This window comes from Calypte anna, chromosome 2 (genome assembly GCF_003957555.1).
Source record: "Calypte anna isolate BGI_N300 chromosome 2, bCalAnn1_v1.p, whole genome shotgun sequence".
Lineage (NCBI taxonomy): Eukaryota > Metazoa > Chordata > Aves > Apodiformes > Trochilidae > Calypte > Calypte anna.
Genome location: NC_044245.1, coordinates 65,134,332 through 65,157,281, shown reverse-complemented (window position 1 = coordinate 65,157,281; position 22,950 = coordinate 65,134,332).

Here is a 22,950-nt window from a genome sequence, read left to right as displayed (position 1 = left end):
TCTCACCTGGCACCAGTGTCTCACTGCACTGCTTTGTAAGAACTTCAGTCCCACAGAGGTATTTAAGCACTGAAACCAACGAGAAGTGGTACCAATACACTTTCAGAAATCTATCTTTAATTTCATCATCCCATAAATCTCTTTAATGGAGACATCCTTCATCTTCTCTGCTTCACAAGTCGGTTATGAAGCTTAATTACACGATGATTATGAAGTCCAGTAAATACAACATATATTAAGAGTAGATAATGAGATTTCTGTCACAAGCTCAGTCTATCTCTTGTGAAATATTACACACATGTTGCAAAAAAAAAAAAAAAAGTTTTCAAAAGAAAAACGCAGACTAGAAATCTAGCTTGATTACTTCCACAAAAAATGCTGTAAAACTCAATATTTATTAACATGGCATGGGAAATAACATAAACTTTTCTGATCAATGTGGAATACTGTCTACTCATCCATGTGTCAGTGCTTATATGAAGTGTCTGGCTGAGACTTGGGCCTAAGACTCACATGAGATCTGCTTCCCAATGGGTATAGTGGTTTAAGTGCCTCCAAAGACCTGACATGAGGTACCATTGCACCAAGTACCATGTACACTCACTAGAAAAAGATTGACTTAGTTTCAAATTGTTTAAAATCAGGAATGCAAAACTTACTACTGGGTCCCATATAAAAAAAAAGAGTGCATGTGGCATCATTGCAATTGCAATGCATTCAGCCAGTTCAAATTCCTCACAGTGCTTTAACCTCTTGTCCATATTCTTTGCACGACTAAAGTACCTTGTGTTGCCAGAAAAGAATGAAGAAAGGAAGAAGAATAAAAAAAGAGGAAGTCTAAAAGGTCTGTGCAGTATTTACTATGGAATGGCTGAAGGGGTCCAGTTCACAAGATAAAAATACTTCCCTAGCAGATACTCACATACTGGTCAAATAAATTAATTAATTTATTGGCTAGATGACTACTTGCACACCTAAGACTGCAGAGAAAGTGCTCCTTGTGTATCAGTCCTTTATCAAGCAGTAGCACAGCCTGTAGCCTAGCAAGGGTAGGAGGACACAGAGGAGGAAGGTATGATTTCACATGAAGACAGGGGTCTTTCCTGTTCATCCTTCCGAGACAAAACAAACATACATCCTACCTGCACTGTATCTGGGAATGTACATTTCCTGTTAACAATTATGGTGTGGAATTCATAGATTAATAAGACTTTTGCAGGGCTTAGGCAGGAGTGATTTGCAGCACACAATGCTTGTTACAGCAAGTTCTATTGATATTCACCAAAGGAAAACCTGTTTGTTCACCTAAAGTATGACTGCTTCTTATTCTCTTCTTGTGAAATTATTTAGGTCCTGTGGGACAACTGTACTGAGCTTTTGACACAAATATTAAAATTCTATTTAGATGTACAATGTTTTAATGCAAATTTTTACCATAAAACCAAATGCTCCATTCAGTTAAATTAATAGAATTACAAAAAGATGTAATGATAGCAATTAAGTCTTGAAAATGCAAATTTTATAGTCAAGGACAATTACCTCATTTATAGTATACTGGAATGATGCCAGATGAAGGTAATTTAGATCCCCCTAGCTCACAGTTATATCATGAAGGATATCTTAATTTCATTAGTACAACAAAGATGAGTGAGAAGTTAGAGAACAGAAAAAAATAAAAAAAGGAAAAAAAAAAGATATGAGAAAAAATTTGACCCTTCTCATTTCACAGCAGCTAGAATACATAGATCTCACTGAAGTATTAGTAATATCTCTTCCTAGTCCCATCTCTGAAAAAATTCTTTTATTTTATTAGTGACAATGGAACATTAATACGTAAAAGGTCAGCTTCATTCAGATACTTAGAGCCAATGTGCTCATGCCACAACAGTCATGGACCTCCCATTATTTCAGTTTTAAGTATGCCTACAGTGTAAGCTCTTGGCTCATAAGGTCTAAAGACATGGCCTTAGGTACACAAATTAGGACTTAAAACATTGTTGTAGGTTCTACTTACTCTTACATTAGTATTCCTGCCTCTCTAAACAGTTAAATCAATATCAATTAGTTTTTCCTAAACATAACAAAGGCTGATCAAGTAGATGCAGAATACAGATTAATACTCCACAGATTTCCCAGATGTATTTGAAAGGGGAAAAAACCAAACCAAACCACGAACATTTACTCTCTCATACAGATTCCTTAGCACATTAACAAGTTCAAATAGGAGTTTAAAAAACTCCAGAGGTTCTTCTTTTTTTTGTAGTCTCTGCAGAGAAACCCAAGCCCAAGAGGAATGCACTCACTGCAGAACCATATCCTTACTCTAGTTATACCGAATTTCCTTCCGAAAACCTAACATGGGCTCTATAGAGACTTGAAAACTCCTCAGAAAAAGCAGCAAACTTTTCTACTTCGTTCCTCTGTCTCCATGATAGCTAGTGTTTTATTTTTAAATGTACCGTGCAAACATTCAAGCTGAGAGACAAGTGCAAGCAAGTAAAACTGTTTTGTTAAACTGACCTACAAATTCATTAACTTTATTACTCAGTGATTTAGTTAAAGGAACCATTTAACATTAAAATGGGTGTCTTAAAAATAAAAGGACAACTAGGACCTCAGTTTAGTTCATTATTGATTTTAATAACAGGGCCCTTGGCTATTTTGCTTTAAGAAGGGAAAAGGTACCCTGAACAGGGTTTGTACATTTTCCTCCTTATTCCTGAATTAAAATACAACTGAGTGCACAGGAGATAAACTGGCTTTGCTTCCTTGGAGATGGTCTTGTAAAAATAGGAAGAAGACCACTGCTTTTTTCCCCTCTACTTGTCAACATGTGCTCAGGCTCACTTGTAGTGCCACACTGGTTTTGTACTGATCTCACATGTGCAAGTCTGACCACATGGAAGTGAGCTGGAGATACTCTACTGACTTCAATGTCAGGATTTCACTCTAAATTCCTTCAAATCAAAGATGCTATCAGTCACCCCTGCTGCTTGAAAGCAAGGGATGATATCCTGACTCATGGCAAGTCACTGGCTCCCTTGTGGAGTTCTGAGTTCCTTCAGTGAATTCTGTCTTCTCTTGTCCAAGAGAAAAATCAGACCTCGTACCAATATTGACTCTATCCCATGCTTCTGATTGTTATACCCCTATTATACCTGACAAGTCAATCTGAGCTTGTTATTTATTTATTTATACAAATTGAGGCAGCATTCTAAACTCCCAGAATGTCTTTGTGGACATTGCTTGAAGAGTTGGCTTAGTAAGGAATGCTTGAATGAATTAAGATTGGGTATGTTTGTACCATAGTGCACAATACAGCTTAAACTTCCATGTCATTTTATTGAAAAGCATAGATTTAACAAGATAATAGTTTGTGAATGTGCTGAGTCTCTGCTGTTGCAAGGATACATATATTGTCCAGGCTATTCCCAATATATCTCGGTTGTAAAAAAAAGGCTGGGACTGTAATAGGTTATTGATTAGTCTGGATCCCATACATAGCAGAACTTGATTTTTTGGTGGACCACTAAAGGTCATATTGGTTGATTGCTCCATAGCTTCTAAAATACAAGAAATATTGAACCAAAACTGCTTTCAATTACACTCATGTTATCTGAGGCTTGTGAATATAACAGAGGGCAGCATTTGGCCAACTCTGTTGAAAAAATGGGCTGATTCTCAGCATTTCATTTTGACATTAGCAAGGCTGAACATCAGCTCTGCCTACTCTAATTGATGTTCTGGAATAAACTTAGTTCAAAATAAGCAAATACAAACCTTTAAATCCAAAGACTTACTTTTGAAATGGATCTGATTTGTACATAGTGATATCTGAAAACTGCATTGTGATTAGGATTAGTTTCAGTTAACATCTTCATATGCATTTCCATACTTACAACTGTTCATGTACCTCAGATCTCCAAATTCCTCGCTTGACCTGGCAGTTAAAATGGTCTTAGGTCAGCAATAAGCTAAAAACTTGCTGCTAAATAAGACTGAACCAAAGCATAGTGCTGTGGTCAGTGAAATGAATTGCCTTTTTGTGCTAAAGAAGATCCAGGCCAAAAATCATATAATGCTGTAAAAATATATCGTGGAAAGTAGTACAGGTCTATCTCTTCCTTTTATTACACTTTCACCACAGAAATTGTAGGCACAGAAATGTGATTCTATAATATAAATGAAGGAAAAAATTGTCCTATTCTACCTTCTTTAAAGCAATTCCATTTTCTAGTCAGAACTCCAGTAGAGTAAATTCCGTTTGTGGTCACACAGACCATTCAAAACAACCATTGAGAAAAACTCCAGCAAGAAACGAATTATATCCTTGCTCCTAAAAGAAATACGTTAGATTTTAGCTAATACTAAATTCCACTAAACCCTGAAATGCAATAGATAAATAGAAGTGCCATACATTAATTTTAGCCAGTACTGTTCCCAGTTTTACAGTCACTTAAGTTAGAAAGCAACTACTCTAGTGTATATTTATTCAACATTAACAGAATAATTTGAAAACATAAATAAATTATATTTTCTATATATTTATAGTATTATTTAGTTATTCCTATTTCCAGTCCACACTGCAATGCTTCCTGTGGAATGCAGTCGCCCTTTTGCTCCTGGCCTACATCTGCCTTGAAAGCTATACAGGTGGGATAATTTATTTTCTGTTTTCTAATGTTTTTCTTCTCACTTTATGAATACTCAAAACTGACACAAATTATTATTACTTCTGATTGAAGTTTTCCACTTCCAAAACTTTCTGAATACTGGGGTGGGTTTCTTTTGAGATGTGATTTTTAAAGAATTTGAAGACCCACATTTAAAAGTCTGTATTTTCAGAAGCTGCCCATGATTTTTGAAGAACTGGTAGTTTGTGGGTCCAGATTAGAAAACACCTTGATTTTCAGATATTAAGAGAATTCACAAAGCCTGCTGAAGCACAAACAAGGCTTTCAGTGTCCTTGAGATCCTTCAGGCTTATTCTCTTGTTTAACTACAAACTGAGCTATTTTGGAACAATCAGTTTTCGTGATTCTTGCACAATTTCTTGTCAATTGGATAGTTCTTATAATCTATAGCCATATATAAAATTAAACTGACAGTACAAAGTATTAGCAGCATTCTCTCTAGATAACGGAAATCCATCTAAAAGGTTTTGGTTGTTTCTTATTTAAAAGACAAAGAATGGCTTGCTTAGATAATATATACATACATTTGCTTTGGCTTTTTTTTTTTGTGGTTTTTTTTTTTTACTTTGAAAAGAACGTATTATAAAAAGGAAAGTTTTCAAGACAGAAAAAATAGGTATCAAATTCCACAAAAGAAGGAAAAGAGTATAGAGCAACCTTTGCAAAAGCAGATTGCATATCTACTTGCAATATCTTGTTCAGAGTAACACATCAAGTAATTTCATAAAAGAGAGCTTTCAGCTTTTTCTTTTAAAATATTCTAATAGAACATGTAGCTTGCAACATTACGGTATCAAATGAAGGTTTCCATGGGCTTTCTAATATAGTTTCTGATTGGATGTATTTGCTGATGTAACAGGATAAATAAAGAAAAGTCTAGATTGCTATAGCTTCCAAAGGTCATTTTTATGAAAAGATCAGGAAATATGTTTCATTGAAATAAAATATTAAGCCATATCAAGTTTAATAACACTGTTACTATAATGTCATAAAATTCAGTAAGGTGGTGCACTGTTTAATATTTGTCTGACAAGTTACCACAGTGATGCTGAGATGCACAGAATTTTTAAACTTAATTTCCTTTCAATTTTATTTCTGTTTCATTACCTGCTTCCCTTTTTTATCCCTTGCTATAACACTGCTTGCTTCTTAATTGAACATGATGTTTTTGGATAAGTTTGATAAAAATTCACAGAAGACTGCACCTGTATTCTCAGGAAGACTTAGTGTGGATATACATCCCCATATGGCCATAAGCTTTCTACTCTGATTCATTTCGTCCTTGAAGAGTGGAACCCAGCAGTGTTTTGGGCAAAGGGAGGACTTCCTGGACACAGCTGCCTTCTGGGTTTTCTCAGTGATGGCAAGATCTGACGTAGTTTAATATCAAATATATCAACCTTCAGCCATTCTGGAAAAAGGAGAGGGTCTGGCTGGCATAATTCCACCGCTCCCTAGTCTACATACAAACAAACAACTGTAAAGATGACTGAAACCAACAATTGTGAAGCCAGACCAGTCTCTGGCTACCTAAAGCCTTTTGTTGGGCATAGTGCTGAATGCTAGGATCAGTGAACTGAAAAGTATTTAGCTTAGCACAGCTCTGAAAAATCTGGATTTTCAGAAAAATAAAAAAACTCTCTGTCTCCATGCCTGGGACAGAAATGAGTCAACACACATCAATAACCTTTTAAGATCAAATGCTTTTTTTTTCTTTAAGTGCAGGCTTGGTTTAGCACATTTCCCCAGGACAGAACATACCGGGTTAGTTTAAGAGTTGTTTGGATTGATCTGTGTAGAAAACAGCTCTAAGTGTTCTTGAAACATTTTCTTGACACTGCTGATAAAGCAAAAGTCTGGGTGTCCTAGCTGAAAGACTTTAAATATTTCAGCTACTATAAAATCCTGTGTAGCAAAGCAACTGGTGCATTTATGGCAGTTTTTGGAGGCCTGTCTGTAAATGACTGTATTGCTATGCACTGACCACAATTCTGGAGGGGCTTTTCCCACTAAGACACCTTTTGGGAATAATCACAAGAGCTCATACATACATGTGTGTGAAAAAGCAAAAGGGGAGATGACAGTAACGAAATATCCAGTTTTATGTCTTTGATTGTTTACCTAATGATGCAATCTAGAAAGCAGGTGATAATTTTCATGTATGCTGTACTTACCAAAGGCCATCTGCCAGATGGGCTTCAGTGCAGGACATGGGGCTGGGGCATCCCTTCTGCTGCTCGGTCCTGAAATTCCTCCTTTCTCCTCACTCCTCTGCAATGCTCCTCCAGGACTCACATGATATGGGCAAGGCAGCCTGCCATACCTCGAAAGAATAGAGAGAGATGATGTTAGTAAGTTTTATAACACTAAGCTTTCAGGGGAAGTTACTCAGCTAAAGGACTTGAGGAGCTCTGCAAAGGAGATTTCAGAGCTGGGAAGGCACAGGCATAAAAGTTTCAAGATAACTTCACAGAGCCTTTGCCATGGATGGCATAGAGCTACATATTTGCCTCATGTTTTCCCTATCAGCTTTGGTCACCAACAGATGCTGCAAAGAGTGAGGATTTAGGCTTGTTTTATTAGCCAGGTGGGGGCTGGTCTCTTTTCCCAGGCAACTCTCAGCAAGACAAGAGGGCACGGTCTCAAGTTGTCCTGCGGGAGGTTTAGATTGGATATTAGAAAGGAATCTTTACCAAGAGGGTGATCAGACATTGGAATGGGCTGCCCAGGGAAGTAGTGGATTCTCCATCCCTGAAGATATTTAAAAAGAGACTGGATGTGGCACTCAGTGCCATGGTCTGGGAATTGCAGCAGTAGTGGTTCAAGGGTTGGACTTGATGATCTCTGAGGTCCCTTCCAACCCAGCCAATTCTGTGATTCTATGATTCTATGATTGTCTTTGGTCATCTATTGGTCAGACTGGGTGGGATGAGTGTGTACAGGTCATACAGGTCATCTGGTCATGTGTCTATTCTGGTACTTAGTGTGATTCAAAAGAGGATTTGGTGAGTCTTCTTACCAAATACAGATAATGTAGATTTTTTGAGTAGTAAACTCTATTACTGCCATCTCTGTAAACCTCATCTGTAGGCAGATCTCTGATTGTACAGGTCCAAGATACACCACTCTTCGTGAGAAACTTTAACTTTCTGCTATTTGATCATTTGCTGTGAAAGGTTGAACTGTGAGCTATTTAGATGGACTTAGGTTTGCTCATGGAGGTGAAACTAAAGAGTTTTGACACAAAAAGAAAAATGGAAAAGGACCATGATTCTCCTTACAGCTCGTTTTGTACAGAGTTTATCTAAATTATCTACATGAGTTGGACCACACACTAGGCTGATATGGACTTTAGACAATACTAAAACTGCCAGTTGTCCCAGATCCTGGCTGTAAGTGACAATGAGATCAATGTATTTCTACATATCTGACTCAAGATAACTTCTTACCTTAGTCTCTCCATTGACACAAATGACAAATCTTAAAGTTGGAATTTCGGACATAAAAATTATTCAAGAATTATATCCTTTTTATAGATTCACCTAATCACCATGCAACGTCTCTAATAAGTATGGCAATAAGATTTTTCTTCTTTATTTTTGTCTTTTTAAATTTTTTTTTTTAGAGGTAAGTCAGCATTATTCAAATACAGTGTTTGAAAGCCACTGTGAAATTGTGAATAAAGGAATCCAGTATTCTTTCATGGAAAAGCTGTTAACATAAAAGATCAATGTTCGTTCTACAGTTTGTTTGTTTTTTGAAGCATACTGTAAACTTTAATAGCAAATTACAAGCCTGGTACAGAAGTGCATGGGAAGAGTTAAGAAATCTGTATAATGGATGTCATTCTTCTTTCAAGCCTATAAACTGAAATCCTGCTTTCATTATGTTTTGCCACTAATTTCAGCAAAGTCAGAAGTTCACTCCATCATGCTATAGAGGCAGCACTGTTATATTCAGCTCTTTCTTTTCTATAGATGTATCACATCCTATTAGTCAGGTATGTGTCTGCAACTGGTGTGAGGCCAAGACTAACTGCTGAGGGGAAAGAAAGATGTCTAGGAGCAAGGGAAAGGCGTAACTGTTTGGTGACAGTGGATGAAAGGAGCTATGGCAAAGAGAGCATAACTTGTTGAAAGTTTGGAGATTAGTGGAGATTCAGCAGTCCAAGTCAAAAGCATGGGTTTAAAGGAGATCATCGAATTAGTTACTTTGTCTCCAGGGAGAAAAATGGAGCTACTAAGTAGCTGCACAAATGAACTATTTATTTGTCACAAGATATTACCGTGTTTTATTATTACCCAGTAAGGAGGGGACTACACAGCAATAGAATGATTCTCTTAGCCTTCGCCTCTTTCTGGATGTAATATTCTCTATTATAATATCCTGAAAGCTAATGTGTCATGGGAAAGGGGCAGCCCTGGAGCACACAACGATGAGGAGTGGTCAAAGGACTAACAACAGGGTGTCCTGATTATTCTCCTTTTCCTGGAGACCACCAGAATGTGGTGTACTGAGCCAGAAGGTAAAAAAAACAAGGCCAAATCCCACACTAACAATAGACTCCTCTATTAACATTTAGACATGCTAAAGGTACCTGTCATCCTGGGTGAGGTAACTTTTTCATGGTGACTCAAAAAGACGATGTTGCTTGTGTCAACAGAAGCTTAGCTGTGGCCACAGCCACGCAGGTTTGGGCACCGTTTCTCTTAGAGAACCAATTGGAGACTGGACAGGTTGCTGCATGTAGGGAAAGCATTCAATAAACCTGGGAAGGTGGATGCAGGTTAGGGCGTCAGCATGAACACCGTGACCCCTTGAAGCCCAAGGTTACAAGTGAAGGGGAAGCCAGACTCTGAACTTGGCAGGACCAGGCTTGCTGTGGAAAAGCCTGGGCAGCACCAGATCTTTTTTTTCCTAGTTCAAAGACCTAACCAAGCCACTCTGGGCAGCACAAATATGAGCAGAGAGAGCCAAAAAAATCACTGCCAGTGCTCTGCAGTGCTCTGATGCTCAGCACCATGGCTGCTTTTCACTTACAGGTACCCTGTTTTTTCATGGTTTTATGACACTAGGGTACTCCTGTGAACTACTATTAAAAAATCTAAATATCTGTGAGAACTCTTGCGGAAATCATACCAAAGTTTGGGGTTTCAGTGGGCTCCCACACAAGGTCTGAAAATTCAAAATACCGAGAGAGAAGTTTTGAGTCCCTGAAAAAAAAAATTTTTGGAATGTTCCTAGTGATTAAAGCACTGGCAACTATTTTCTCACAGTGCAGATGTGTCAGGTACCAAGCCAAAGGCTCACTTATGGAGCTGCTCCACTGTGGGCAGAAGCTTAATGTTGCTGCAATTATCCTTAGGGGAAAAAAAATCTCTCAGAAAAAGAGAAGATGATTCAGAGTTATATCATGGAAAATGTGCCTGGTGTTTTCTACTCTAGGGAGGAAACAAATCTAAAAGAAAGTGAACATAAAGTGGATGGTAAGGCACTGCTCTCCCATGTATGAGACATCAGATAATGTGGACCCATAATACTGAATGAACTTCAGAGCTCTATAGTGGCACTTTGTTTTAGTGAAATCAAACTCTTTATACAAGGAAACTACAATGAGGAGACAGCCTGGATGCCTTTCTGTGCATGTGTAAATGCTATGGCTAAAACACTTGCCAAATCAAAGTGACCAGGTGAAACTGTTTAATTTGACTGCTTCTCAATGCTGCAAAGAAAAAGAGCTGCAATAGCAGCTTAAATTGCAGGGTGGAATCAATAGCATTTAGTTGTATGCAACACCGTGATTTTGAAATTCATCAATTGTTCAGGATTTATTACAGAGGCAGGATATAAAGGCAAGCAAGACAATGGCCTTGCATTGGCTGGATACATGACTTACCTGTGTCACTATTCAGCTAAGACCTGATGTTAATTCATCAGGGAAAACTGAGAGCTTGGATGGGATGTTAACGACACATTCAAACACAGAGACACAATTGTTACTCACCACTCCACTCCCTCAAGAAGTAGTTTGTGGGGAACAGCCTTCTTTTCTCCATGGTGGAGGAGCTGTCTAACTTCAGCATCTAGGATGGGAAGAGGAGTCCCACCCTTTGATCACTTGAGCTATTTACTTTTCAAGTGTCGACAAGTGTTGGTAACATTTGCTGGCGAGGCTTTCTTCTACTTGTTACTGAGATTGGTTTTCCAGTACATGGGTGGGGAATGCCAGAGCAAATTCTGGAGCTAAAACCAAAGCCTACCTCAGTGAGCTGTGAGATGGGTCTACAGCTGCTCTTGCCATATGAGGGGAAAAATAATAAAATCTCTGGCTATCAGGTGGGCATTTCAAAGGGAGTCAGGTCCTGGTACTGCAAAACCAGAAAGCTCTCCTTTTCATCACATTTTAGTTTCTCCTCCTTTAATGAGCAGCAAGTTACAGTCAATTAGAAGTGACTGATAGGAACTGAGGGGAATACATTCATAAGCAAACATGAAAAATAGCCATATACCTAGTGATAAGGGTATACAAATTACACCATAAACCGAAAGTATTTATGGTTGATTGGAGCAATTAAAGGTTTTCTTTAAGAAAAGAAAAAACTCTCCAGTGAGAATATTTTAGAAAATGACTTTTTAATCATCTGTAGAACTGCTAAAATTACTGTCTCCTAATAGTTTTAAAGTGTTCCTTAGTCAGAATTAGCTGTAATCCCTTTGCAGAGCAGACGAATACTTCCCTAGAATCATTTACAGGAAACTTTGTTTTCAATCACAAAATCATAACCATTTACTTTTACATAGTCCAAAGGAGAACAAAGCCGATTTGAGTGTATATCCTTGCTGTGAAAACACCCACAAATTTGCAAAAAATTTCTCGGGAAAAAACAAGTCCTAGAACAAGTCAGAAGGACATGGTGCACAGCAAGATTCACCCCTCAAGTAAGAAACATTAATACTGATTGAAAAATCAGGTGTGGCCAGTGCTATCTGATGCATACTAATCAGCATCCTGCAACATTACAAAACCAGCTAATGCCTTCAGTCTTGCCTGTTTTCTTATCTGCAGTCATCCCTGCAGACACCACTAACTGTATGGTTAAGGACACATTTTGGGAGAGGAAGGAATGTAGCAGCATCACTGTGGATGGGGAGTTTCTGCCCAGCAGCAGTGAGAAGGATGTGTGCCCTGTGAGCAAATGGCAGGGGACAGCTTGAAACCAAACAGGAACTCGTGGGCATTGCAGACCCCAGTGCTCCACTTCTGCCTGCCTTTGCATGGGAATTTTTCCTGTCTGCACAGGAGGGGCACAGGTATGGGCATGGATGGGCACAGGCAGTGAGGGACAAGCCCCTGCTAGCAGTGCCAACTTGCACCCAGAGTGGCACAAAAAAGCACATTGGATGGGAGCATGGGCATTGGAATTTGACTCTTAGAAATGACAGACCTAAAAATGGTCCTACCTGAAGAGAAAGAACTCAGGCTTGTTAGATATACTCTACCAATCATCCAATTTAACATCAAGAATACTGCTCAGGGTTCTGCAAGAGTTCAAGCCTTGTCTCAAAGAGACTAGGATGCTGGGAAAGATGAAAGACAGGGTAGAAGTGCTGAACACAGCCTGCTTTGGTCGAAGAAGCCCAAAGCAGTTTTCATATCAATGTGATTTTTTTAATCTCAGTGGAAAATTCACAACATCCTTCCTTTTTTCTACCAAGTTTAACCATACCTTCCTTTTGTGTCTGCAAAACAAAGATAATTATTTTTTACTCACCTGCATAAAATGCTTGAAGAACTCCAGATGACTGAAGATATAAATTGGAAAGGAAATGTGTCTATATACATGCTTATATATAATTGTTATTATTGTTACAGTCTGCCAGGGAAAAAAGGTTATTTCTAGCAAAGCTTTGTTTGTCTTTTTTTATCACTTCAGAAGCTGTTTAATAACTAGCGATCAGATGAAACACAACTGCTTTTGAAATCAATGAGAACTGTATTATGTGCAAGAGATGAGGAAGCTTTAGAAGAAAATGTTTCTATTACTGAGTATCTGTTATCTTAGATAATCACCATTTCTGCCTATATCTTCCAAAAGACCCATTCTGTTACTCTGAAAAAATACGTAATGATTTGAAGATCATTTCAGAGGACAAACACCCTGAAAATCCAAACACATGATCAAAATGTTTGTAACAGTGTCTCAGGTCAGCAAAAACAGGTGGAAGAGTACAGGAGAGAAAACATTTATTCTATTTTCTTCTACCAGTTTTAGTCAATGCAGAATCATAGAATGATTTGGATAGGAAGGGATCACAAAGTTCATCTAGTGCAAATCCCACCCCTGCCATAGGCTGGGACGCCTCCCACCAGATCAGGTTACTCACATTCCCATCCAACCTGGCCTTGAACACTTCCAGGGAGGGGGCATCCACAACTCCTTTGGGCAACCTGTGCCAGTGTCTCACTACCCTCACACTAAAGAATTTCTTCCTGGTCTACCCTCTTTCAGTTTCAAACTGCTACCCTATGTTCTATCACTACACTGCCTTATAAAAAGCTCCTTCTCTTCTTCCCTGTAGGCCCCCTTTACATCTTCTTTAGGTTTGTGATTTCAAATTACTTCCTTTTTAATGCATAGGATATTAATAAATCAATATCAATATAATGTCTTCTAAACACAATTTAACTCTTTGCCTGTCTGCTTCCTCCACTGTAAAAGATAAAGCAACTCCATGGACTACATTCTGACTAATGCTAATTTCCAGGAAAGCTGGAACAGTGTGTGCAATTTCACATAGATACTATTTAATAACATACCATTAAAATGAACATCAGTATACTTACATAGACATACAATTTGGCTCTGAGCTCAACCATGAGGTCCCTCTGTCATGCCAAAATTCACCTTACCCCTGCAGTTAAATTATTCAGATTCAGTCATCCTGACATTGCTCTACTGTGCTCATCAGTGCTACACTGGAGCTGGTAACAACTCCAGTTGGTCCTTACCACACTGTGGAGTCATGAACTACCTCTCTACTTGACTACGGGTGTATCTTCAACAGCAAGAAAGACAGATGTGTACCTTGCACCACCATCAGTGTTTTAAACTAACCTGTCTGCTCTCTGAATCAAATGGATTGTCTCAGCATTTCTCAGCAACATTTCTCAAGTGCTACTTGAAGTATTAGACTTTTAATCCACGTAGCATAAACTCATCTGCACCTTGCTGGGACTAGGATGATAGTTCAGGTCCTTAGCTGTTGCTCTTCTTGCCTCTTTGAGTGCAAGCCCTTCCTATACCTCGTGGTGGTAATCAACAGTACTGTGAGAAAGATCTGCTTTCAGGAGACTGCAGTAACACCCTCAGAAGGAAGGCATTGGGCTAATGAATAAGAGTCTGGAAGAGTGCCCAAGTTCACAAGAAAAAAATATAGTTTCCACTATAGCTTGTCAATGAATACTGAAAAAAAGATGAGTGATGATTAAGAGTTTAAAATAATCTCCTTTCCACCCTTTCACCTGTCTCCAGTCAAACCATAAAGCCAACCATGCCTCTGGCTCACATTATAATGGAATTATTGTTCATGGATGTTTGGCCAGTCAGCAGTCAATAGCAAAGAAATGACAAACGTGTGCACAAGAGAGGCCTTTTGGAAAGGAAAGAAGAAAATTTATTATTGCCAGTCTACTGATGAATGCAGGCATTAGAATAGCAGATGTAGAGTATATAAGGGGTTGGAGAGTGAAAAGCTGTGTTGACTTAGAGCACCAGGAAATGGAGCCAGGATTGTGAAAACCATCAAGCTGCCTGTGCTTTGCATTCCTTAATGTACAATGAAATGCTTTAATAACCAAAACCCAAAACCCTAAAATGGCAAGCACTTCCTGCAACAACCCTTGAAATAATGTCTGCTGCTCATGTGGGGTAGTCACCAGTGCATGCAAGAAAGATAGGGGAATTGGAACTCAGCATACTAGAACGGGGACATCAGCTTTGGTGTTTGGGACTGTTGCTTGGGATACACCAAACAGCAAGAGAAAGACTAGGAAGGATGCAATCTCAGCTCCAAGGTAATGGATAATCCAGAAACAGCTGTTTCTCTTCCTCAACCTTTTCTAAAGTGCCACAGGAGACCTCTTTCCACTCAGAGCTCAGTTATTCTTCAGCATCGACTTCTCAACACACCACTTTGGCTTTCATAAGTAATCTGTTGGACAGGCTGAGAAATCTGTGCTGAATTCCCTTGTCTCCAATGTTTGGCTTTGGTTAGGAGAAGATTTGCCCCAAGACTAAACATATGTAATATTAAGCATAACCTTTTCTTAGCTTTAGTATACTTGCTCCTAAATCTAAATTATGTATACCTTGTGTGTGTTTATATTTATGTGAGTGAGTGAGAGTCTCAGGCAGGCATGGAAAATGTGGACTCCATTCACCCTGCATATGCTGTAATATGAACAGACTTAGAGAGGTGTGTGGCCATATATAGACTTAACTACATCTACTATAAAGAGGAAAAAAAATGCTGAGAAGCATTTTGTCATGTTTTCCATTTGAAATGTGTGAGCTGTGGAAACCCAAAGCTATAACATTAATGTTTCTTCTGGTAGGTTTTTTCCCTGTGATATTTATTTGTTATCATGTTTTTTGGGAACTTGACAAGTTTGTGAGAAGTTGTTTTGGTTTTTTTTTCCCCTCTCTCCGTATCTAGAAAAATATACACACATTTGAATTATGACTTTCCTACAGGAACTAACAGCTGTATGTGCAAATCATGCATATAAATCAATTACCGAGGCCTATGTACTATAAATGCACCCATTAATTAAGCAATGTCAGATGCTATGAACCATGAAGTTCATTACATCTTTAGCATTCTAACCAAGGATTATTTGAAGAAGCAATTCTACATTTACCTAATAGTTAATGAAATTAAGCCGGGTTGTTGCCAACATTCTTATTTTATGCCTAATTCAGTGTTTAAATGTTTATGAATAAAACACTAACTGCTGAAAGCAGAAATGTTGAAATGTAATTACTGGTAAGTTATAACGCACTTGAGGACTCATTATACCAGACTTGGGAGTTTTAAGATCACCAGTGTAACACACTCTCCAAAAACACAGAATTTTTATGGGCTAAAAGCTGGAAAGACATAAATGCTGTTGAATTTGTCCTAGCTGAGTGGAAATTTTGATGATCGTGGTAGTATGATTTATGGGTATAACATTTTCCAGTCATTACGTGGTTGCATTTCAGCATTGTGACATGATTTGCATATGTGAATATCCCTGCAAATTAACTTCTGATGAGAGCTACATCTGCCTGGATTAAGAAGCTCCTATCTTAAAACCAATCCAGCTGCTATGCTACCCTGAAGGACCTTTTTTTTTTTTTTCTTTTGAAAAAAAAGGCAATCTGCAATGTCATCATATATAGTTTTTCCATATGTGTGTCCTGTTTTAGATTTAAATGTAAATATTGCATGGCAGCATTGGTTACTTTGTTAGGGTTTATTCTGCCAACTAAGAGGCAGTCAGAGATGTCAACATTAGGATTCTTTCTGCTGTGTTGTGCTCTGCCTTCCTCTATGCCATAAACCTTTCCACAGACAGATAAGTACCAAGAGCTAGTGTAGGATCTGTCACTGCTGTTCAAAGTCATTCTTAGCCTAATAAAAAAATCAAATCAAATTTAAAAGAAAACAATGCAAAAGAAAGAAAAAAAAATCCCAAAATTCAAGACTGTCCAGAAACAGCAGAAGAGAACAACAAGGACCTTTAGCCAAACACCACCTTCTGCTGCTGGCTCAGCATTTCCCAGGATCAGGTTTTCCTGCTGGAGGATATGTATCCACACAAACCTGGTGCATCCTCGGCCACAGAAAACTTTCATGTGGGCTCTGAAAGTAACTGATAGACACAAGAGGTAAAGTCAGACAAGCAGACAGACAGGGGAGGACAGAGATAATGAAGTAACCTTTTTTTTTTTTTTTAAGAATAACTTTCAATTTGTTAGGCTCTTGCTTGAGCACTTTGCAGACCCCAGGTTTTTTTGTTTGGTTGGTTTTTTGCAACACAGTAAAAGAAGACCTTGACAGAGGAACTTAAAGGAGTCGAGGCAGAATATGAAGGAACTGTGAGAAAAGGAAGAATGCATTTGAGCATTGCAAAAAATTCTGGCTTCAAAATTCTGGATAAAATGGGGCTTAATGTCTTCTGTGTAAGATGAGGGAAGAAAAGAGAGATGTGTGGAAGCCAACAGAACTGCCTGATACAGAAGAATGAGGGGAGTATGGGAGGAGAGTAGCACAGTGAAAGCAACAGACAAATAGACTTCAGAGATGCGTCAGAGACAGCAGAGTTGGAGGGGAGCTGGTATTTTAGGGAGGGAGGAAACAAGTCTAAGGAGGCGGGAAAGTGACAGGAGTCAATGGCAGAGCAAAAGGAACTGAGTTTGTTCTTGTGCTGACAGCACTCAGAAATAAGCACAGAGAGGATCGCGCACAAGGGCCCTGGTTAAGGTAGAGAGGTATTGAAAGAGTGACAAGAGAGTTAAAAATTAAAAACAGTAAACTGAAGAAGCACTGACCTGGAAACATTTAGATTATGATTTGCCTGAATTTTTAGTAAAGAAGAAATCAGATTTTTTTTTCATTGCTGAGAACATTTTGCTTTTTAACAACATCAGACTTTTAAGATCTGTAGTAGTTATTATGCTGAATGTATAAGTTTATCCTTTCTTTTCTCCCACAAATTCACTAAAATTACTATGCTTGAACAAACTGCTTTTGCTAAAAGCCATTGAAATTCATTTGAAATTTTTAAATTGTGACAAATACTGATAAATTCATATTGAATTTCATTTTGCACATGAGTTGAAAGCTTGAAGAAAATAAGTCAGTGACCAAATGCTAAGGACCAATTGGAAACTGTTTCAGAAGCTCATATGTAGAGTCTTAACTGAGGCTTAAATATGTAGCAACCAAAACCACACAGTAATATCCATACCACATTTTAAGTGTTTTTCATCCTGATGTTGTAATCAAAAATGTTAGTGGATATACAGTTCAAAAATAATTAAAACCAGAAAAAGCATCCTCCCATCAATTCAATAAGTAAACAGCAGTGTGAGAAGCAGCACAAAGTCTTGTCACAAACAAAAAAATTAACAAAATATGCTCCCGTAGATAAACATGTGCAAATAAATTATCCCACCCATTTTCAGACTGAGCAGTGGCTTCCTGTGGGATCAGTCTCATGCAAATATAGCACTAAGCAGGGAAAGAATGGTAGAGTCAGCACCATGCTATATTTGTGTAGTATACACAGGACACCTCAGCATGGACATAGCACTGAGCTCTTCTGTTCCCAGAAAGCTACTGTTCCCAGACAGGAGCTGGAATGCTCCTACCAGGCTGGTGTGGAGGCAACAGGGCTTGCTCTGCCTGTACCTTCCTGTGTAAAATCTAATTGCTGAATCCTCAGGTTCTGGAGCTGGTCATTACCTGATATGACAAGTTACTTACTTGATAGGTTACATCCAATGGAATTCAGTGCTGCTGAATGCTGCCACATGTGAAAAGGTTAACACACAAAAGACATAAGTTCAATCTTACCAGCATTCCTGAACAGCAATGACATTCATTCCAGTGCTGTTAATTATTAAATCAAGACCTCTGTTATCAAATATGAATGAAGACTAAGGTAAGGCAGGAGGGGTTCTCTCTGTCTTGAAAGCCCAGCTGTTCTCCCAGGCTAAGGAACTGTAGAGAACACTCCAATCTTTATCCAGCGCAGACTTTGCTTCCTCATAAAACTACTGCTTTCAGATCCCCTGAGTTAGAAAGATGGAGTCCATAGCACTAAGCAAACTCATTGCCTAAATGTAGGTTGCTTCTTATCATAGTGTTTAGTTCATTACATTTTGAGATGACCAGGTGTAAATCCCTGATATCATAGACTTCCACGGAAGTTTCATTTACTGAGTGTGTGCAATAAGAAATGTAAGAAATTTCATCCAGTATATAGAGTTCATAGTGTCCATATTGACCTATCTGTCCTGGTGTAATTCCCAGATGGCTTTGTGAAGGTGTGAAGAAGCAAAGGAGTAAATAAACTCCTTCTCTGTCAGATGTACAGTTGCTACTTCAAGCAGGACTGTCTTGATTGCTGTGTTTCTCTGTCATTCCCAGGTGGGTTCACACAGAGCTCCTTAAATGATGTCAAGAGCAGAGGAAACTAGAGCAGTGACATATATTGTCTCTCAAGTTATTGAGAGATATCTTGATTTTATCTCTTCTGGCACCAGTAGTTACTCTTTGTTACCCATTTAGCATGGACAAACACAACATAATATGCCCTTATAAAGGAAGGGTGAAAAGGAATCATGCTGTCTTAAGAGGATCAGGTGCTCATTATAGCCAGCAATTAGCAAATTTTAGATGCTTAAGATGTTAGAATGCTTATTCAAACCTTCTGATTCTACACTGTCAGATAGAAAATTTCATTAAAATTGGATGTGTGAATGCCAAGAGTTCTGAGTTCAAATACAAAAAATAAAGAAATAACAAAAAAAATCTTTTCCTGTATTCTTTGGCACTTCCAAGCTTGGAAAGAGCAAAATACTGAGTCAAGTATACATATTTGCTTTTAGAAAGGCTAATTCAGAAGGATTTAATTATAGGTATTCCTAAGGTTTGTTTGCAATCTTTAATCTAAAAAGCTGGCAAGAAGTCTTTCACTATTTTAAACAGACTTTGAGCTAAGAATAATTAGAGCAACAAGACCTAACTTTTCCACAGGGCTGGGCAGCTTCAGTTCAGTCCTGACTATGGCTATAAGAAAGTGTTTTCCAGAGAGTACCACATTTTCAAAAGGTGCCAATGAGTCTGGTTACCTCAGATTTTCAGCACTTTTTAGCACACTAAACAGAGCACCCCAAAGGCCAGCCTCAGAAACCACTTGCCATGGTTGCAAATACAGATGAATATCTAGCATACTATATATTTAAGCTTGGCTTTGAGCATAGCAAATACCATCCTGCAACTTAAGGATTCAGTTACAAGTTTGTCACTCAAATATTTATGGGAGAGTTAATTTTACATAGTTGCTCCAAAAGGGAAAAGATAAATATCTTACAGCACAGGTATCTCTTTTGTGGTTTTTAGTTGATAAAAATCAATCCCAAGAGCACAAAGGACCCAAATGAAGCTAACTGAAAAATTCTCTTTGTCATTTATGTACAGAGTTAGGCTTTGGGGACTTTTACTGTTGGGAGATTACCCACTGGCCAATGCAAAATACTGGTGTTTTGGTTCTCACTCCTTAGAAATAGGACACACAGTCCTCACCTCACTTAGTATCATTGTCCAGAGTGCTCTAGAACAGAGAGAATGAATGATCATCCCACCTACACAGATTAGCAGGATGAGGCATAAAAGCTTGCACTAGCAACTTCAGCTGTACTTTTGTGGTAAATAGAGACTTTTCATTTCTGGGCACGTACATGAGAAGCCAGAAAGAATAATGAAATCACCAGCATTATGATGTAAATTCTCCAGTAAAATTTCTAGTTATGACAAGCTGGGTGTGTGGATTTACTTTAAAACTAGATTCTCTGTTTTTTTCATAAGTCTGCTTAACTTCAGAGTAATTTTTATTATTATTTTTTAACAATTCAAGCCTAAAATGTAAACAATTTCATTTATCTCTTTACTGCATTGACTTCCTCTGAGACCATGATCAAATTAATTAAAGTTTACATATATTCCTCCAGTTCATGTTCTGTAAACTTAAGTTTAGATAACACAGTCAGGATCCAGGTTTTTTATCCAGGAACAGACATCCAGAATCAAAATCATTACCCTGTCTATATTTTTTGTGTGCTTGGGGTTTTTTTGCATGACAGCTATTAGCACAAGTGGCTTTTCTCAGAGCATGACACCAGCAGCCCTCTCTTCTTTGCCTCAACTACTTAAGAAGTTTAACTCTGCCTTAGTTGAGTAATTGCTGATTATTTGGCTGAGTGAGGTAAAGGAGATCAAGTGTCATGATACTGACAGACCCCTTTTATTTGGCTGCTGTGCAATGGTTAAAAAGCCAAATGGTCAAAGCCAACTTTGTCTATAAGGGCTGCTACCAACCAGATCATGCCTTTCTTGGTCTCACCTCTCTTGCTTTGTTTCTCTTCTACTCGTGTGCCTGCTGCTGTGGTCTGGATTGCATAGGATCTTCTCTGTAGGGGCTAGTGTCTGGGCAGAAAGCTCATGCGGTACTTGTGAAGTGAAGAAAGGATTTGTCTCATCTTTGTAAGAAGCATTGGGGTAGTCAGTGGACATACCTATATTATGGAAGAAAAACATAAAATATTTTTCAGCATTTCAACAAGAAATTAGTATAATGTCTAACAGAAATACTTCTTGCACTATGCCATGAGCAGCCTCATTAGTTTTTCTTTGATAATTAGCTGTAACTGTGTAAAAATTATTGGCTCTATTGAAACAAAGGGACTTTTGAAAGAGAACAAGCATGAATACTTATTGTTAGTAAATTAATTTGAAAAAGCCTTGATTAAGAAATATACACCTAATTTCACATAAAAATGCTGGGGTTTTTTCCTGAAGATTAATTGTGAATTCCATTAATAGGAAGGAAGTTCTGTCTTAATATCAATTGGAGCTTTGAGAAAGTATATTCATACTGCCCAGAACTGGGGAAAATCAGAATCGCATATGCAGAGGACCTGAAAAGCATAGAGTTAATGGTTTCAGCTTGCCTTTGTTTGTCTAGGTGTGACTTGTGTAAAGGCTAAGGGAAGTCTGTGATCCCTGCTTAGGTCTGGATTTTCCTTTGGTCTAGGCATATCAGTTTGTGCTTGGCCTCTGAAGCACAGAGGGATCAGCAGGAGGAAATCTCCTACCTAAGTCATCCCCATCAATACCTTGACTTTTCTCAGCTCTTGCCTATTGTGTTGTCACTTATACCCCAGATGATACAGAATTAGAATATTACCTTTGTGGAACCAGCACATGTTCCTTCAGTGCCTAGGTGAGCCACTGAGGGTGGCAGCGTGGGAGAGTGAGGTTCAGCTGGCTCCAGAAGTGGGGAGACACATTCCTGGTTCCAAGACGAGTTCCTCCTGGAAAAGAGAGGCACTGCAGCACTGTTGCTGCTGGAGCCTCCACCACTGCCACCAGCAGCTGAATCACAGCCTCCATCCCTGTGACAGTGTCTGGGCAGTCTGGCCGTGTCTGGTGTCTGCCTGGCATGGATGCTCCCCAGACACCTCCTGTATGGTACCATGCTTGCTGGTTGACTTTGCTCTCCTAGCACCCTGACACTGATTTTGCTGTTTCTCTAGATGCCCTTTTGGAGGCCTTTTCACAGCCAACATGAGCATGAGAAGTGCAACTAAAGGAGGATGCTCACAGGTCAACTGCTCAGCTGTCTGTAATTATGCAGTAAAGGCTGGGGGTCATTGTCTCTGGGTTTCTTAACCAGCTTTAATAATACAGAGGCATTGCTTCCAATTGCTTGGCTGCCTAATGAGCGAGGACATTCAGAAATTTCATTTTTATTATAAAATTAAAGCAAAAAAACTTGTGAAAAGCATATAGTACCAAAGCATGTAAGACAGGTTTGCAATTAATCCTTGTCCTCCTTATTCCTTAGAATTCAAACATACCTCTCAGAACAAATGGGCTGAAGCTTGGGACAGTAATAAGTTTTTGATTTGAATATCATTTTGAAAGAATCACACATCTCTAAAAGATTAGGGAAATATAACTTTTATTTTAATGCGAGTAGTATTTTACTGGACCCTGGCAGGGTATTAGAGAAATTATAATTTTCTCATTAGTCTAACTGCCAACTAGCTCTTCTTACTTTCCTTTTCTTCACAATGGAGGGTGTCTCAGACAAAACGATACTCAATCAAATTAATTAAGAGGGAGTGGGTTGCTAAAGAATGAGGTTGAGAAGGAATCAGGCCAGGAATTTAGCATGTTCAAGACTTCAAATGCTTTCTCAAGTTCCACAGACTTCAGTGGCATTTAATTTTTTTCTTTAGGCTGGTCCTAAGATTGTGGCTTTGGGATTAAAGCAGGGGAAAATTTTGTGGACAAAAAGGTGCCATCAAATGGATGTATGAAAAGAAAGAAATGTTGCTGAACATCCTATCAAAATAATTCCTTGAAGAATATTAATTTCTATCAGTGGCTTCATTTTTTAATTTAAAATTTTGACAATTTA